The sequence below is a fragment of the Bos taurus genome, chromosome 10 (genome assembly GCF_002263795.3).
Source record: "Bos taurus isolate L1 Dominette 01449 registration number 42190680 breed Hereford chromosome 10, ARS-UCD2.0, whole genome shotgun sequence".
In the NCBI taxonomy this organism is placed as follows: domain Eukaryota; kingdom Metazoa; phylum Chordata; class Mammalia; order Artiodactyla; family Bovidae; genus Bos; species Bos taurus.
The window spans coordinates 22,754,415-22,772,769 of NC_037337.1; the positions used below are offsets into that span (position 1 = coordinate 22,754,415).

At 39.8% G+C, this 18,355-nt stretch overlaps 1 protein-coding gene across 1 annotated transcript in view; it reads right to left on the reverse strand.

Moving 5' to 3' along the window:
• The window catches only part of LOC100336282 (T cell receptor alpha chain MC.7.G5), a gene marked incomplete in the record, with an annotated part of 1,089,855 nt that overhangs the window by 491,300 nt on the left and 580,200 nt on the right, over positions 1 to 18,355 (reverse strand).

Sequence of the window (18,355 nt, forward strand, 5' to 3'; positions counted from 1 at the left end):
CGCAGGTCAAGAATGTTTCCCCTGGAGCCCAACTGTGTGCTTTGAGGGGAGGAGTGATGAAGGTAATGTGAAATTGTTCCCCTAACCCTCTTCAGTGTGTCTGATGTCAGACGGTGTGCTGGAACTTCTCTGCTGGATTTCTGAACTTCTCAAAGCTCCCTTGGAGTATGACTGTGAAAATTGATGTTTTTGGCAGGGTGAAAAGATGGTAGAAGGTTCTTATTTTGCTATTTTGAGTTCAGTATTTTAAATCTTAATTCCTAAGTAATTACATAGAAAATTTGACTATTTTTTATTTATATTTCTGTTTATTTTGAATTTTAATCCATTGTAGAGATCATGTAGCCATCACAAGATAATGACACGGAAGTTTCACTGCTCCCCAAAACTCCCTTGTGCTCTCCTTTTGTAACGACAAACTCCCCATTCCTGTGCTGTGCTGTGCTTAGTCACTCGGTTGTGTCTGACTCTTCTCAACCCCACGGCTGTAGCCCCCCCAGTCTCCTCTGTCCACGGGATTTTCCAGGCAAGAATATTGGAGTGGGTTGTCATGTGCTTCTAAAGGGGATCTTTCCACCTAGGGATCAAACTCAGATTTCCCACATTGCAGGCAGATTATTGACTGAACTACCAGGGAAGCCCATGAATACTGGAGTGGGTAGCCTATTCCCTCTCCAGGGCACCTTCCCAACCCAGGAATTGAACTGGGGTCTCCTGCATTGCAGGCAGATTCTTTAGCAGCTGAGCTACCAGGGAAGCACCCCCCGCCCATACCTAACTCATTTCAAAAATTAAAAAAATATAAATTCAGAGTTTGATATGAGACTGTCCAAAGAATTGTTCTGGGTATGGATGTATTTTAAGTAACAGAATACAGTCATGAGATCCTTTAATTGAGAAGTTTAAAAGACTTAAATAATGTGAAGAGAAATTAATGATATTTCATATTTAAGCAACCAGTTGTTAGAAAAAAGTTGGGTGTTTTTAACTTAGAGAACAATTCCTACTGTATGTGGTTCCTTTCCATTAAACTTAATAGAGATTCCACTGCAAAATCTAAAGATGCTTCAAACAATTTCACTGAGGCTGTCATTACTGAGACAGGCAGATGTGAAGTGAACAGTGAAGTGAAAGTCACTCAGTCATGTCTGACTCTTTGTGACCCCATGGACTATACTGTCCATGGATTTCTCCAGGCCAGAATACCGGAGTGGGTAACCTTTCCCTTCTCCAGGGGATCTTCCCAACCCAGAGATCGAACCCAGGTCTTCTGCATTGCAGGCAGATTCTTTACCAGCTGAGCCACAGGGGAAGCCCAAGAATACTAGAGTGGGTAGCCTATCCCTTCTCCAGTGGAACTTCCTGACCCAGGAATTGAACCGGGGTTTCCTGCACTGCAGGTGGATTCTTTACCAACTGAGCTATGGGGGGAAGATAAGTTTTGGCTAATTTATCAAGAAATAGGCTGTGATAGACAGTGGGTCTTTGTTGTTTGCCATGGTGTGGAGTCATATCCCTAGGCATGGATTTCCTGTTATATTCATACACAAAGATTTATTACAGACAGGAAGTGGTTAGGGATGTGGTGGCACAGGTGTAGGGTTGGGGGTGGAATCAGTGGTGATCTTAGGGTTAGCTGTCTTATGGAGGTGTATGAGATCAGCTGCTATGTACTTCCTTTAGAGCTGGGCATACAGGATATATAACAGTTTGGTATGGCTCATTTATTATCCCAGTTGAGTTAATTGGGATGAATATAAATTCAAAGGCTTGATAACCTAATGACAAAACTAAGATATCTAATCTGGCTTTCATGAACAGAGCTGGACTGTCAAAATTAGTAGAGAATAAAAGGGGATTTCTGTGACGGGAGTCAATCTCTGCAACCTCAGCCTAAACTCTTTAGAAAAGAATGGTTCGATTTTCCTGCTCTGGCCCGAAGATGGGCAACTGAAAATGTTGATAGTGAGGAGAAGCTTTATTGTAACAATAGGCAGAATAGAAGAGCTAAAGTGCTTTGCCGTCTTTCCATAAAGTGATTTATTTCTACCTTAGGTGGAAGAACTGAACACAGAAGTGAGGCTGCATGGTTAGTATGTCTTATATTATTTCCATAATACATTATAGACCATATTTTTAAATAAGAGTTACTCACTGATTTCTTTCACAGAAGCAATGATCCAACATAGCATTGTGTGTGTGTGTGTTGTCGGGGGGCGGGGGCGGAGTCTTCTTTGCAATATCAAATTTAACTTGTGTTTATTTTAAGATGTAATTGCTATCAGTCAAAGAACTGGTTAATACAAAAGGAAGTTTGGGGTGAGTAGGACTCTCACCTGGTTCATAGAGAAGTTGATGTAACCCACATCAACTTGCTACTCAACTAACTACATCAACTTGCTACTCAACTTGCTACATCAACTCACCCCTGTTTCCTGTTGTGGGGCAGCAGCAGCACATACCCAGCAATTCTTCCCTCACCCTGCCAGGTTCACCTCACCTTGAAAAGCCTTGACACTGAAGAAGATATTTTCCATCAGTGGAAGAGCTGAAACATGCTTCTCTCCAGCCTTCTGAAGGTGGTCGTGGCTTCACTGTGTTTAGGTAAGGATGGTCCTGATGGGATTGTGCCTCCTCTGTGACCTAAGGACCAAAGGAACAGGCAGTCTTAAGGGTACCCTGGGAAGGAAGCCTAGCTGAGTGTAAAGTAGAATTTCTTTATTCTGCATCACTTATTCCTAAATCTCTATTGTTTTTGTTCAGTAGCTAAGCTGTGTCTGACTCTTTATAACCTCATGGACTGCAGAATGCCAGGCTCCCCTGTTCCTTGCTATCTCCTGGAGTTTGCTCAAATTCACATCCATTGAGTCAGTGATACTCTCTAATCATCTCATCTTCTGCTGCACCCTTCTTCTTTTGTCTTCTATCTTTCCTAGCATCAGGGTCTTTTCCAATGTGTCTGCTCTTTGCCTCAGGCGGCCAAAGTATTGGAGCTTCAGCTTCAGCATCAGTCCTTTCAATGAATATTCAGGGTTGATTTCCTTTAGGATTGACTAGTTTGAGCTCCTTGCAGTCCCACGGACTCTCAAGAGTCTTCTCTAACACCACAATTTGAAAGCATCAATTCTTCAGCACTCAGCCTACTTTCTGGTCCAACTCTGACATCCATACATGACTACTGGAAAACCCATAGATTTGACTATACAGATCTTTGTTGGAAAAGTAATGTCTCTGCTTTTTAATACACTGTCTAGCTTTTCCATAGCTTTCCTTCCAAGGAGCAAGTGTTTTTTTAATTTCATGGCTACAGTCTACTTCTATCTATTTTTTCCTCTAGGATCCAGTATTGCCCAGAAAGTAACTCAAGACCAACCACCAATGTCAGTGCAGGAGAAAGAAACTGTGACCCTGAATTGCACATATGACACCAGTGGTACAACTTATAGTCCATTCTGGTACAAGCAACACAGCAGTGGGGTGATGACCTTCCTCATTCCCCAGGACTCTTATAACAAGCCAAATGCCACAGAAGGTCGCTACTCATTGAATTTCCAGAAGGCAAGCAAATTCATCACACTTACCATCTCAGCTTCACAACTGGGGGACTCTGCAGTGTATTTCTGTGCACTGAGTGAGCCCACAGTGAGAGGCATGGAGGAGGGACCTGTACCAAAACCCAGAGTTCTAATTGATACAACCACCTGCTGTAGGGACCAGGGTAGGGAATTGCCTTCACAGACAGGAAGGGGTTAGTACTGTGGCAGCACAGGTGTAGGTTTAGAGGGGAAACACTCATTCTAAGAAAGTATTTCTCTAGGTTCATAGACCATGTCTAGAGCTATCACTCATCAAAAACATTCTTATCCCTGAAAATTTGGATTTAAATTTCTTGTCGAAGACAAATATAACCACCAAAATCTTTATCATTTGGTGATTAAATTAAACTAGAAGAATGGACTAAGGAAATTCAGAAATGTCTGAATTAAAAATCAGTTAAAAATATGTGTTAATTATTGGTCTTTCAGATCAGTTCAGTTCAGTTCAGTTGCTAACCTGTGTCTGACTCTTTGCGACCCCATGGACTGCAACACACCAGGACTCCCTGCCTATCACCAACTCCTGGAGTCTACTCAAACTCATGTCCATTGAGTCGGTGATGCCATCCAACCATCTCATCCTCTGTTGTCCCCTTCTTCTCCCACCTTCAGTCTTTTCCAGAATCAAGGTTTTTTCCAATGAGTTAGTTCTTCGCATCAGGTGGCCCAAAGTATTGGAGTTTCAGCCTCAGTATCAGTCCTTCCAATGAATATTCAGGACTGATTTCCTTTAGGATGGACTGGTTGGATCTCCTTGCAGTCCAAGGGACTCTCAAGAGTCTTCTCCAACACCACAGTTCAAAAGCATCAATTCTTTGGCACTCAGCTTTCTTTATAGTCTAACTCTCACATCCATAATGACCACTGGAAAAACCATAGCCTTGACTAGATGGACCTATGTTGGCAGAGCAATGTCTCTCTCTTTTTTTTAATTTATTTATTTTTAATTGAAGGATAATTGCTTTACAGTACTGTGTTGGTTTCTACCAAACATCAACATGAATCAGTCATAGATTTACCCATGTCCCCACCCACTTGAACATCCCTCCACCTCTCTCCACATCCCACATTTCTTTCTTTCTTTTTTTTTTTACTTTACAATATTGTATTGGTTTTGCCATACATCAACATGAATCCACCACGGGTGTACACGTGTTCCCAATCCTGAACCCCCCTCCCACCTCCCTCCCCATACCATCCCTCTGGGTCATCCCAGTGCACCAGTCCCAAGCATCCTGTATCCTGCATCAAACCTGGACTGGCGATTCATTTCTTATATGATATTATACATGTTGATGCCATTCTCCCAAATCATCCCACCCTCGCCCTCTCCCACAGAGTCCAAAAGACTGTTCTATACATCTGTGTCTCTTTTGCTGTCTGCATACAGGGTTATCGTTACCATCTTTCTAAATTCCATATATATGTGTTAGTACACTGTATTGATGTTTTTCTCTCTGGCTTGCTGCTAAGTCGCTTCAGTCATGTCCGACTCTGTGCGACCCCATTGAACAGCAGCCCACCAGGCTCCCCCGTCCCTGGGATTCTCCAGGCAAGAACACTGGAGTGGGTTGCCATTTCCTTCTCAAGTGCATGAAAGTGAAAAGGGAAAGTGAAGTCACTCTGTCGTGCCCTGACTCTTAGCGACCCCATGGACTGCAGCCTACCAGGCTCTCCATCCATGGGATTTTCCAGGCAAGAGTACTGGAGTGGGTTGCCATTGCCTTCTCCGTCTCTCTGGCTTACTTCACTCTGTATTATCAGCTCCAGGTTCATCCACCTCATTAGAACTGATTCAAATGTATTCTTTTTAATGGTTGAGTAATACTCCATTGTGTTTATGTACCACAGCTTTCTTATCCATTCATCTGCTGATGGACATCTAGGTTGCTTCCATGTCCTGGCTATTATAAACAGTGCTGCTATGAACATTGGGGTACACGTGTCTCTTTCAATTCTGGTTTCCTCAGTGTGTATGCCCAGCAATGGGATTGCTGGGTCATAAGGCAGTTCTATTTCCAGTTTTTAAGGAATCTCCACACTGTTCTCCATAGTGGCTGTACTAGTTTGCATTCCCACCAACAGTGTAAGAGGGTTCCCTTTCCTCCACACCCTCTCCAGCATTATTGCTTGTAGACTTTTGGATAGCAGCCATTCTGACTGGCATGAAAAGGTACCTCATTGTGGTTTTGATTTGCATTTCTCTTATAATGAGTGATGTTGAGCATCTCTTCATGTGTTTGTTAGCCATCTGTATGTCTTCTTTGGAGAAATGTCTATTTAGTTCTTTGGCCCATTTTTTATTGTGTCGTTTATTTTTCTGGGATTGAGCTACAGGAGTTGCTTGTATATTTTTGAGATTAGTTCTTTGCCAGTTGCTTCATTTACTATTATTTTCTCCAATTCTGAAGGCTGTCTTTTCACCTTGCTTATAGTTTCCTTTCTTGTGCGGAAGCTTTTGATTTTAATTAGGTCCCATTTGTTTATTTTTGCTTTTATTTCCAACATTCTGGGAGGTGGGTCATAGAGGATCCTGCTGTGATTTATGTCGGAGAGTGTTTTGCCTATGTTCTCCTCTAAGAGTTTTATATTTTCTGGTCTTACATTTAGATCTATAATTCATTTTGAGTTTATTTTTGTGTATGGTGTTAGAAAGTGTTCTAGTTTCATTCTTTTACAAGTGGCTGACCAGTTTTCCCAGCACCTCTTGTTAAAGAGATTGTCTTTAATCCATTGTATATTCTTGCCTCCTTTGTCAAAGATAAGGTGTCCATAGGTGCGTGGGTTTATCTCTGGGCTTTCTATTTTTTTCCATTGATCTATATTTCTGTCTTTGTGCCAGTACCATACTCTCTTGATGACTGTGGCTTTGCAGTAGAGCCTGAAGTCAGGCAGGTTGATTCCTCCAGTTCCATTCTTCTTTCTCAAGATTGCTTTGGCTATTCGAGGTTTTTTGAATTTCCATACAAATTGTGAAATTATTTGTTCTAGCTCTGTGAAAAATACCTTTGGTAGCTTGATAGGGATTGCATTGGATCTATAGATTGCTTTGGGTAGTATACTCATTTTCACTATATTGATTCTTCTGATCCATTAACATGGTGTATGTCTCCATCTATTAGTGTCCTCTTTGATTTCTTTCACCAGTGTTTTATAGTTTTCTATATATAGGTCTTTAGTTTCTTTAGGTAGATATATTCCTAAGTATTTTATTCTTTTCATTGCCATGGTGAATGGAATTGTTTCCTTAATTTCTCTTTCTATTTTCTCATTATTAGTGTATAGGAATACAAGGGATTTCTGTGTGTTAATTTTATATCCTGCAACTTTACTATATTCACTGATTAGCTCTAGTAATTTTCTGGTGGAGTCTTTAGGGTTTTCTATGTAGAGGATCATGTCATCTGCAAACAGTAAGAGTTTTACTTCTTCTTTTCCAATTTGGATTCCTTTTATTTCTTTTTCTGCTCTGATTGCTGTGGCCAAAACATCCAGAACTATGTTGAATAGTAGTGGTGAAGAGTGGCACCCTTGTCTTTTTCCTTATTTTAGGGAAAATGCTCTCAGTTTTTCACCATTGAGGATAATGTTTGCTGTGGGTTTGTCATATATAGCTTTTATTATGTTGAGGTATGTTCTTTCTACTCCTGCTTTCTGGAGAGTTTTTTTTTTTTTATCATAAATGGATGTTGAATTTTGTCAAAGGCTTTCTCTGTATCTATTGAGATAATCATGTGGCTTTTATTTTTCAATTTGTTAATGTGGCATATTACATTGATTGATTTGCAGATATTGAAGAATCCTTGCATCCCTGGGATAAAGCCCACTTGGTCATGGTGTATGATCTTTTTAATGTGTTGTTGGATTCTGATTGCTAAAATTTTGTTAAGGATTTTTGCATCTATGTTCATCAGTGATATTGGCCTGTAGTTTTCTTTTTTTGTGGCATCTTTGTCAGGTTTTGGTATTAGGGTGATGGTGGCCTCATAGAATCGAGTTTGGAAGTTTACCTTCCTCTGCAATTTTCTGGAAGAGTTTGAGAGGATAGGTGTTAGCTCTTCTCTAAATTTTTGGTAGAATTCAGCTGTGAAGCCATCTGGACCTGGGCTTTTGTTTGCTGGAAGATTTCTGATTACAGTTTCAATTTCCGTGCTTGTGATGGGTCTGTTAAGATTTTCTATTTCTTCCTGGTCCAGTTTTGGAAAGTTGTACTTTTCTAAGAATTTGTCCATTTCTTCCACGTTGTCCATTTTATTGGCATATAATTGTTGATAGTAGTCTCTTATGATCCTTTGTATTTCTGTGTTGTCTGTTGTGATCTCTCCATTTTCATTTCTAATTTTATTGATTTGATTTTTCTCCCTTTGTTTCTTGATGAGTCTGGCTAATGGTTTGTCAATTTTATTTATCCTCTCAAAGAACGAGCTTTTGGCTTTGTTGATTTTTGCTATGGTCTCTTTTGTTTCTTTTGCATTTATTTCTGCCTAATTTTTAAGATTTCTTTCCTTCTACTAACCCTGGGGTTCTTCATTTCTTCCTTTTCTAGTTGCTTTAGGTGTAGAGTTAGGTTATTTATTTGACTTTTTTCTTGTTTCTTGAGGTATGCCTGTATTGCTATGAACTTTCCCCTTAGCAGTGTTTTTACAGTGTTCCACAGGTTTTGGGTTGTTGTGTTTTCATTTTCATTCATTTCTATGTATAGTTTGATTTCTTTTTTGATTTCTTCTGTGATTTGTTGGTTATTCAGAAGCGTGTTGTTCAGCCTCCATATGTTGGAATTTTTAATAGTTTTTCTCCTGTAATTGAAATCTAATCTTACTGCATTGTGGTCAGAAAAGATGCTTGGAATGATTTCATTTTTTTTTTTTTTTTTAATTTACCAAAGCTAGATTTATGGCCCAGGATGTGATCTATCCTGGAGAAGGTTCAGTGTGCACTTGAGAAAAAGGTGAAATTCATTGTTTTGGGGTGAAATGTCCTATAGATATCAATTAGGTCTAACTGGTCTATTGTATCATTTAAAGTTTGTGTTTCTTTGTTAATTTTCTGTTTCATTGATCTATCCATAGGTGTGAGTTGGGTATTAAAGTCTCCCACTATTATTGTGTTATTGTTAATTTCCCTTTTCATACTTGTTAGCATTTGTATTATATATTGCAGTGCTCCTATGTTGGGTGCATATATATTTATAATTGTTATATCTTCTTCTTGGACTGATCCTTTGATCATTATGTAGTGTCCTTCTTTGTCTCTTTTCACAGCCTTTATGTTAAAGTCTATTTTATCTGATATGAGTATTGCTACTCCTGCTTTCTTTTGGTCTCTATTTGAGTGGAATATCTTTTTCCAGCCCTTCACTTTCAGTCAGTATGTGTCCCTTGTTTTGAGGTGGGTCTCTTGTAGACAACATATATAGGAGTCTCATTTTTGTATCCATTCAGCCAGTCTTTGTCTTTTGGTTGGGGCATTCAACCCATTTATGTTAAAGGTAATTATTGACAAGTATGATCCCATTGCCATTTACTTTATTGTTTTGGGTTCGAGTTTATACACCCCTTTTTGTGTTTCCTATCTAGAGAAGATCCTTTTTCATTTGTTGGAGAGCTGGTTTGGTGGTGCTGAATTCTCTCAGCTTTTGCTTGTCTGTAAAGCTTTTGATTTCTCCTTCTTATTGGAATGAGATCCTTGCTGGGTACAGTAATCTGGGCTGTAGGTTATTTTCTTTCATCATTTTAAGTATGTCTTGCCATTCCCTCCTGGCCTGAAGAGTTTCTATTGAAAGATCAGCTGTTATCCTTATGGGAATCCTCTTGTGTGTTATTTGTTGTTTTTCCCTTGCTGCTTTTAATATTTGTTCTTTGTGTTTGATCATTGTTAAGTTGATTAATATGTGTCTTGGGGTGTTTCGCCTTGGGTTTATCCTGTTTGGGACTCTCTGGGTTTCTTGGACTTGGGTGATTATTTCCTTCCCCATTTTAGGGAATTTTTCAACTATTATCTCCTCAAGTATTTTCTCATGGTCTTTCTTTTTGTCTTCTTCTTCTGGGTCTCCTATGATTCAAATGTTGGAGCGTTTAATATTGTCCTGGAGGTCTCTGAGATTGTCCTCATTTCTTTTAATTGGTTTTTCTTTTTTCCTCTCTGATTCATTTATTTTACCATTCTATCTTCTACTTCACTAATCCTATCTTCTGCCTCCGTTATTCTAGGATTTGTTGCCTCCAGAGTGTTTTTGATCTCATATATTGAATTATTCATTATATATTGAATCTTTTTATTTCTTCTAGGTCCTTGTTAAACCTTTCTTGCATCTTCTCAATCCTTGTCTCCAGGCTATTTATCTGTGATTCCATTTTGATTTCAAGATTTTGGACCATTTTCACTATCATTATTCAGAATTCTTTATCAGGTAGATTCCCTATCTCTTCCTTCTTTGTTTGGTTTGGTGGGCATTTATCCTGTTCCTTTGCCTGCTGGTATTCCTCTGTCTCTTCATCTTGTTTATATTGCTGTTTGGGGGTGGCCTTTCTATATTCTGGCAGTTTGTGGAATTCTCTTTATTGTGGAGTTTCCTTGCTGTGGGTGGGGTTGTATCAGTGGCTTGTCAAGGTTTCTTGGTTAGGGAAGCTTGTGTCGGTGTTCTGGTGGGTGGAGCTGGATTTCTTCTCTCTGGAGTGCAATGAAGTGTCCAGTAATGAGTTATGAGATGTCAGTGGTTATGGAGTAACTTTGGGCAGCCTGTTTATTGAAGCTCAGGGCTGTGTTCCTGTGTTGCTGGAGAATTTGCATGGTATGTCTTGCTCTGGAACTTGTTGGCCCTTGGGTGGTGCTTGGTTTCAGTGTAGGTATGGAGGTGTTTGATGAGCTCCTATCTATTAATGTTCCCTGGAGTCAGGAGTTCTCTGGTGTTCTCAGGATTTGGACTTAAGCCTCCTGCTTCTGGTTTTCAGTCTTATTTTTACAGTAGTCTCAAGACTTCTTCTATACAGCACCATTGATAAAACATCTATGTTAAAAATGAAAAGTTTCTCCACAGTGAGGGACACCCAGAGAGGTTCACAGAGTTACATGGAGAAGAGAAGAGGGAGGAGGGAGTTAGAGGTGACCCAAATGAGATGCTGCTGCTGCAGCTGCTACTAAGTCACTTCAGTCGTGGCCAACTCTGTGCGACCCCATAGACGGCAGCCCACCAGGCCCCACCGTCCCTGGGATTCTCCAGGAAGTCGTGTCCGACTCTTAGCGACCCCATGGACTGCAGCTTACCAGGCTCCTCTGTCCATGGGATTTTCCAAGCAAGAGTACTGGAGTGGGGTGCCATTGCCTTCTCCCCCAAATGAGATGAGTTGGAATCAAAAGAGGAGAGAGCAAGCTAGCCAATAATCACTTCTTATGTGTGCTCCACAGTCTGGACTGCTCAGAGATGTTCACGGAGTTAAACAGAGAAGAGAAGAGGGAGGAAGGAGACAGAGGTGTCCAGGAGGATAAAAGGGGGGAATGAAAAGGAGAGAGACAGATCCAGCCAGTAATCAGTTCCCTAAGTGTTCTCCACCGTCTGGAACACACAGAGATTCACAGAGTTGGGTAGAGAAGAGAAGGGGGAGGGAGGAGACAGAGACGACCTGGTGGAGAAAAAGTAGAGTCCAAAGAGAGAGACAGCAGTCCAGCCAGTAATCTCGCTCCCAAGTAAAAATTGGGTACTGAAGATTGGGTTCTTAAAGGTAGAAAATTGATAACAAATACCAAAAAGCAAAGATTAAAAATCTAGAGTAGAGATTGGATTTTCAAAAATACAATATTAAAGAAAAGAAAAAGTAAGAAAAAACAAAACAAACAAACAAAAAAAACCAAAGTCATGATGGTAAAAATAATAAAAATATATGTAGGACTTTCTCTGGTGTTGTTGTTGGCAGTGTGGGGTCAGTTCATTTTCAGACAGTTCCTTGTTCCAGCTTATATTTCTCAAGATCTATAGGCCCCTTCCTATGTAGTCGGTACTAACTACAGGGTTTTAATCTATTGCACCCGTCACTTCCAAGACTGTTCCCTCGGTTTTAGCATCTTCTGTTTGCTGGTCTCTTCAGTGTCTGATTTCCACCCTGACACAAGGGGGCGGTGGTGGACACATTTTTTTTTAGGCTCACTTGTTCAGTCGCACTGTGGGGAGGGAGGGATACTGCAAACAAATAACACTGGCCTGTGCTCGCAGTATCTCAGCCACACTGGGCCTGCCCTCGCTCATGGCACATGTGCCCTCCCTGTCCACACAGCTCAGGCTCTAGGTTGCTCCACCGGGAACCGTCCGAGACTGGCCCTGTTCTGCATGCACCTCCTAGGTCTAAGCCGCTCAGGTTCAGGCACTCGGGTAATCCTCAGAGACACAGACTCCGTTGGGCCTGCATTTTGTGCTCTTCCCAGGTCCAAGCAGCTTAGGTCATGAGGTGTTTGGCGAGCGTGATCACTGTGACTTATCGCCTCTCCCATCCCTGCCACTTGGTTTTCTGGGTGTACAACCGGCGCACCTTCTCAGGCGGATGATGACTGTCCTGAATCCCAAGAAGTCTTAGTTAGCAAAGAAGCCTGCTTGAAGTTTGGTAGATAATGTCTCTCTGGGGCTGCAATTGCCCCCTTCCAGCTCTGGCTGCCTGTCACCAGAGGGGGATGGTCTGCAGCCAGCTAATTCTGTTCAGTCCTTTGTTCTGTGCACTGTCCTGGTGGTGTCTTAGGTTAGAGCTTTTCGCGTCGTATCTATCCCACAGTCTGGTTTTCTAGCCCAAGTTAGTTCGCTCTGATTATCCTCGGGGCATTCAGGCCCGATCCTTACTCTAAGCAAAGCAGCCCTTGCCTCCCTGCCCAGCCCCCACCTGCTAGTGGCAGATGCAGGCGTCTGCACTGCTTCTCCACTGGTGGAGTTACCGTTGGGCTCATAATCTGTGGGTTTTATTTATTTATTTTTCCTCCCTGTTATGTTGCCCTCTGTGCTTCCAAGGCTCGCCACAGATTCAGCAGTGAGAGTGTCTCCTGGTGTTTGTAAACCTCTCTCTTTTTAAGACTCCCTTCCTGGGATGGAGCTCCATCCCTACCTCTTTGTCTCTTTTTTGTCTTTTATATTTTTTCCTACCTCTTTTCAAAGACAATGGGCTGCTTTTCTGGGTGCCTGATGTTCTCTGCCAGCATTCAGAAGTTGTTTTGTGGAATTTACTCAGCATTTAAATGTTCTTCTGATGAATTTGTCAGGGAGAAAGTGGTCTCCCCGTCCTATTCCTCCACCATCTTAGGACTGCCTCCTAGGTCCTCTTTTTCAATCAGTGTTAACATAGTCCAAAATACCCTTGTCTCCAATTTCCTCCTACCTCTAATCTTATTTTCTCAGCGCCTTAAAATCTGAATGGTAATGGATGATTGATAAGTGGTCTTGTATATAACTCCCTCTTATATTTGCATTTGGTAGCAGATGTGTAAAACAGAATTCTTAAAATACTCCCTTAAATTTTTTAAAATTAAGTTTTTATCATTTTGACATTCAGTTTTACTACTTTAACTATTTTAAGTGTTCAACCCAGTGATACTAAGTACATTTACATTGTTGTTCAGCAAGCACCGTCCATCTCTAGTACTCTTTGCATCTTGAAAATTGAAAATTTATACTTATTAAAGACTAACTCCTCAGGACTTCCCTGGTAGTCCAGTGATTAAGATTCCATGCTTACAATGCAGGGGACACAGATTTGATCCCTGGTTAGGGAACTGATATTCCCCATGCCTCGATGTGCAGCCAAAAATTTAATTAAAAAAAAAAAAAAAAAAGACTAACTCCTCATTCCTTTGTCCCTCCAACCCATGGCCACTACTGTTCTACTTTCTCTTTCTATGAGTTTGACTACTATAGATAACTCATATAAGTTAAATTATAAAATATTGGTCATTTTGTGACATTTCGTTTACTATAATGTCCTCAAATTTCATCCATGTTGTAGATTTTTTAAAATACCTTTCTAAGGTTGAATAATATTCCATTGTACATATACACTACTTTTTGTCTACTCATTCATCTGTTGATGAACATTTGGATCCCTTCCATCTTTTGGTAGAAACATGGATATATGAATATCTCAGTATTTGGGTTATATATCCAAATTCTTTCAAGTGTTTTGAATATAATATAATCAGAAGTAGAATCGCTGGATCACATGGCAGTACAATTTTTAAATTTTTGAGAAACGTTTATCCTGGTTAGTCTGAAAAACTATGCTTTAGACTACTTTATCACATGCCAGTTTCAAGGGAAAGAGAAATAGAGTAATCAGTAGTCATGAATGAGGTTTCATAATTGTAGTGGTTTATAGAAACCTAGAAGAGTTTGTCACCCTGGGTATGGTGTATTGCTCCTCAGGTGCCAAGTAATTAGTAGTCTGAAAGGAATGGTCAAGGCACTACCTCATGGTCATCTACTGAATTGTAGCTTGAATTTTTTTAAAAACTTTATATTATACTGGAGTATAACTAATTAACAATGTTGTGATAGTTTCAAGTGGACAGCAAAGGAATTCAGCCATACAGATACATGTATCCATTCTCCCCCAAGCTCCCATCCTATCCAAGCTACCACGTAACGTTAGGCAGAGTTTCCTGTGCTATACATTAGGTCCTTGTTGGTTATCCATTTTAAATATAGCAGTGTGTACATGTCAATCCCAAACTCCCTAACTATCTCTCCCCCCATCCTTCCCCTTTGGCAACCATAAGTTCATTCTCTATGAGTCTGTGAGTCTGTTTCTGTTTTGTAAACAAGTTCATGAGTATTCTTTATATTTCTTTCCTCTTTTGGCAAAAGGGCCAAATCTATGATTATTTAATTAGTTCAATTTGCATAAGTAGAGAACCTATTAAAAGACTGTCTTAAAATATTTTAAAGATTCAAGAAGTAATTTTGCTGCCCTCTCTCTCTCAAAATTTCTCTGAAAAAAATCTATAGGGGAAAAAAGGGAACAGATTTTTGCTATTATATAGGTCTGTTCAAAACTATTAACTCTAAATTTAAGTTTCTAGATAGCTTTGTTTTACTATTTGTAAGATGATAGAGTGATATCTTCTTTCATATTTTGTTGTGACAATTTATCAGTAATGTATCCACAGAGATTAACAAGTCACAGATGATTAATGACAGCAACCTCTATAGCTACAGAAAAATCACTGGACAAACTCAGTATCTATTCTTGATTAAAAACTCCCAGCCGATTAGGACTTAAGGGAATTCATTAACTTAATAAGTTCCTCTACAAAAAATCTACATCAAATACACTTGATGGCGAAAGACTGAATGCTTTCTTTCAAATTTCAGGAATAAGGGAAGAATTTTGACTCTCACCACTTTGTATTGAATATTGTACTAAGGGTCCTAGCCAGTGCAATAAGGCAAGAGAAAGAAACAAAAATCATACAATTTGGAAAAGAAGAAGTGAATCTATCTTTAGTCACAGACAACATAATTATCTGAGCGTCAAATCCAAGGGAATTTACAAAAAAGCTACTAGAAAAAATAAGAAAGTTAAACAAAGTCAAATATATACCTAACATAGGCTCTAGTCATTGCACTCCCAGATATTGACCCAAGAGAAATGAAAGTGTGACTATAAAAAATCTTATTCACACATGTTCATAGCAGTTTTATTTATAACAGCCTGCAAACTAGGACTAACCTAAATGTCCATTAATAGGTGAATGGATAAATGTATCTATAGATAAATCATATCTATATAATGGAATACTACTCAACAGTACAAAGGAATGAAACATGATTATAATAACCATGGAAGAATCTTAAAATAATTATGCTGAATGAAAGAAGCTATCAAAGGCACATATCATACCATTTATTTGAGATTACTGAATATGCAAGCTATTTTATGAGAGAAATGTTGCTTGAAAATGGGAGTAGGAAGTGAAGAGAGGGCTGAGAAGACTAAAAAGAGACAAGAGGAGACTTTTGGGGTGATCCATTGTTCATTATCTTGATTATGGTGATGGTTTCACAAGTATATACATACGTCAATCTTATTAAGTTAAGGAGGTACAATTTATTTTAAAGACAACTATGCATTAATGACTTCCCTGGTGGCTCAGACGGTAAAAGCGTCTGCCTACAATGTGGGAGACCCGGGTTCAATCCCTGGGTCAGGAAGGTCTGCTGGAGAAGGAAATGGCAACCCACTCTAGTATTCTTGCCTGGAAAATCCCATGGACGGAGGAGCCTGGTAGGCTACAGTCCATGGGGTCGCAAAGAGTCTGGAGATGACTGAGCGACTTCACTTTCACTTTCATGCATTAATGAAGCCATTAAAATCCAAATACAGCAAATACTTCTCTTCAGTGTTGTACAAGTCTTCTTTTATGGCCCCAAAGTGCAAAAATACTTCTCCTATATGTACTCATTGACCTTAAACTATGTTTTTTTTTTTTTAAGTAGAGATAACAACTATCTGCATCCATGTGCTATACATTTATTTTCAGTCCTACATCATTACAACCTAGTTTGCATTCTTTCTATATACCAGAATTGCCAGCGGATTCTTTACCATCTGAGCCACCAGGGAAACTCACCTACCAGAACTGAAGTCTGTAACTGATTTTCCAGAATTTCTTTCTATAGGCAGTTTTTCAGTATGTGATTTGGAAGGTGAGAAGAAAGGAAGGGATATGTGGATCCAAGCAGTATCAAGCCTGGTTTTTTAAATTTAAATCTGGATTTGGGAAATGATTCATGTGCTAACTCTGGACTCATGAAATTCCGTGATGTGAATCTGAGAAGAGTGAACTCCCAGAAACAGAATGAGCTAAGCTTCCATCTGTGTGTTTAGGGATCTATGGTTACAGGGCTTTACAGAAGATGAATGCTTCTTAGAACTTCATCTTGATACTCCTCAGAGGTTTTGTTTTATAAAACGAATGGTCATAAAAAGAGAGCTAAAGAAGTGCTTGTTTTTGCTGCTGGTACTCAAAAAGAGAGGTTTGAGAATGTATGCAGTTCTGGGAACATCCTGTTGCTCCCTGATCTTTGACAACTACCTTGATCTAGGACATCTGTCCCAAATGAAAACTTGTAAACCAACATTGTACTCGCTGCCACCCAACTTCTTGGGGAGCGCTCAAAAATTACAGATTTGTGGGTCTCAACTCTGGATAATGTGACTCATGAAGTTATTGGTGGGCCCAGAATCTGTAATTTTAAATCATTCACTCATTAATTCTACTTTCAGCAGTCATGTGAATATCGGCTGAGAGGTCTTTAACAATTTGAAAAGCTGGGAAGGAAGAGCGTCCTAACTCATGCTCTGAGCTTTTGACACAAACCCCCATCTTCAGGGTTTCAAACACTGGGGGAAAATTATTTGATTAAAGTTTGGCAACAAAATGTGGCAGATGGAATAGAAAGTATCTTTGAGGCTAGATATCAACTAAGAATATATAATAGGATTAGTACTTGTCTGATTTACATAGGCCAACCCTCTTATCTTAGAGTCAAGGAAGAAGTAGGAGAATAAGATATTGCTCTTAGATAATTCTACAAGGATTTGATAATTTCATTTATGATATTTCTTTTGTTTTCACATTTTAATGATTCTGAAATTCAGGATTATTTGACTATTGATAAGACAGTGTGACTTTTTCACTTAAAAATTTATTAGAAAGATAACATTTCTTACAAATGATATTATTTTAGGACTGAGAAAATATTTTATTTCAAGTAGTAGTGATTCCACAATCAAAGACCCTTTATTCATTACTTTTTTTTTTGGTATAGTAAATATTTAGTGAGCATGTAATAAACATCAGCAGGGCTTCCCTGGTGACTCAGTGGTAAAGAATCTGACTGCCAATGCAGGAGACTCAGGTTCGATCCCTGGGTTGGGAAGATCCCCTGGGGAAGAAAACACAACTGACATCAGTATTCTGGACTGGGAAATCCCACGGACAAAGGAGCCTAGCAGGCTACAGTCCTTAGGGTTGCAAAAGAGTCAGACATGACTGATTCAGCAACTAAACAACAAATAATTCTCAGTTACTCTTTATAAATTTGGGTACAATGCTGAAAAACAGGGATGCACTCAATAATGACTTAGCTTCTTATCACTTCCTCTGTAATCAGCCACAAACTCTTCCGACAGTCTGTGGATTGTAGGTTGGCCCACAATGGATACATAAGAATATAAAATACTATATTAAAGTGCTTATGAAAATTGATATCTTCTCAGCTACAAAAATACCTGGAATGCTTTGTTAAAGAACTTCCATGTCAGGTAGTGTCCTAAGACCAAAACAGACCTGAAAAGTGTTGACAGCTGTTGATCAGATTTCCAGTTCAGATCAGTTCAGTTCAGATCAGTTCAGTTCAGTTGCTCAGTTGTGTCCCACCTTTGCGAACCCATGCAGCATGCCAGGACTCCCTGTCCATCACCAACTCCCAGAGTTCACCCAAACCCATGTCCTTTGAGTTGGTGATGTCATCCAACCATCTCATCCTCTGTTGTCCCCTTCTCCTCCTGCCCTCAATCTTACCCAGCATCAGGGTCTTTCAAATGAGTCAGCTCTTCGCATCAGGTGGCCAAAGTATTGGAGTTCCAGCTTCAACATCAGTCCTTCCAATGAATATTCAGGACTGATTTCCTTTAGGATGGACTGGTTGGATCTGCTTGCAGTCCAAGGGACTCTCAAGAGTCTTCTCCAACACCATAGTTCAAAAGCATCAATTCTTTGGTGCTCCA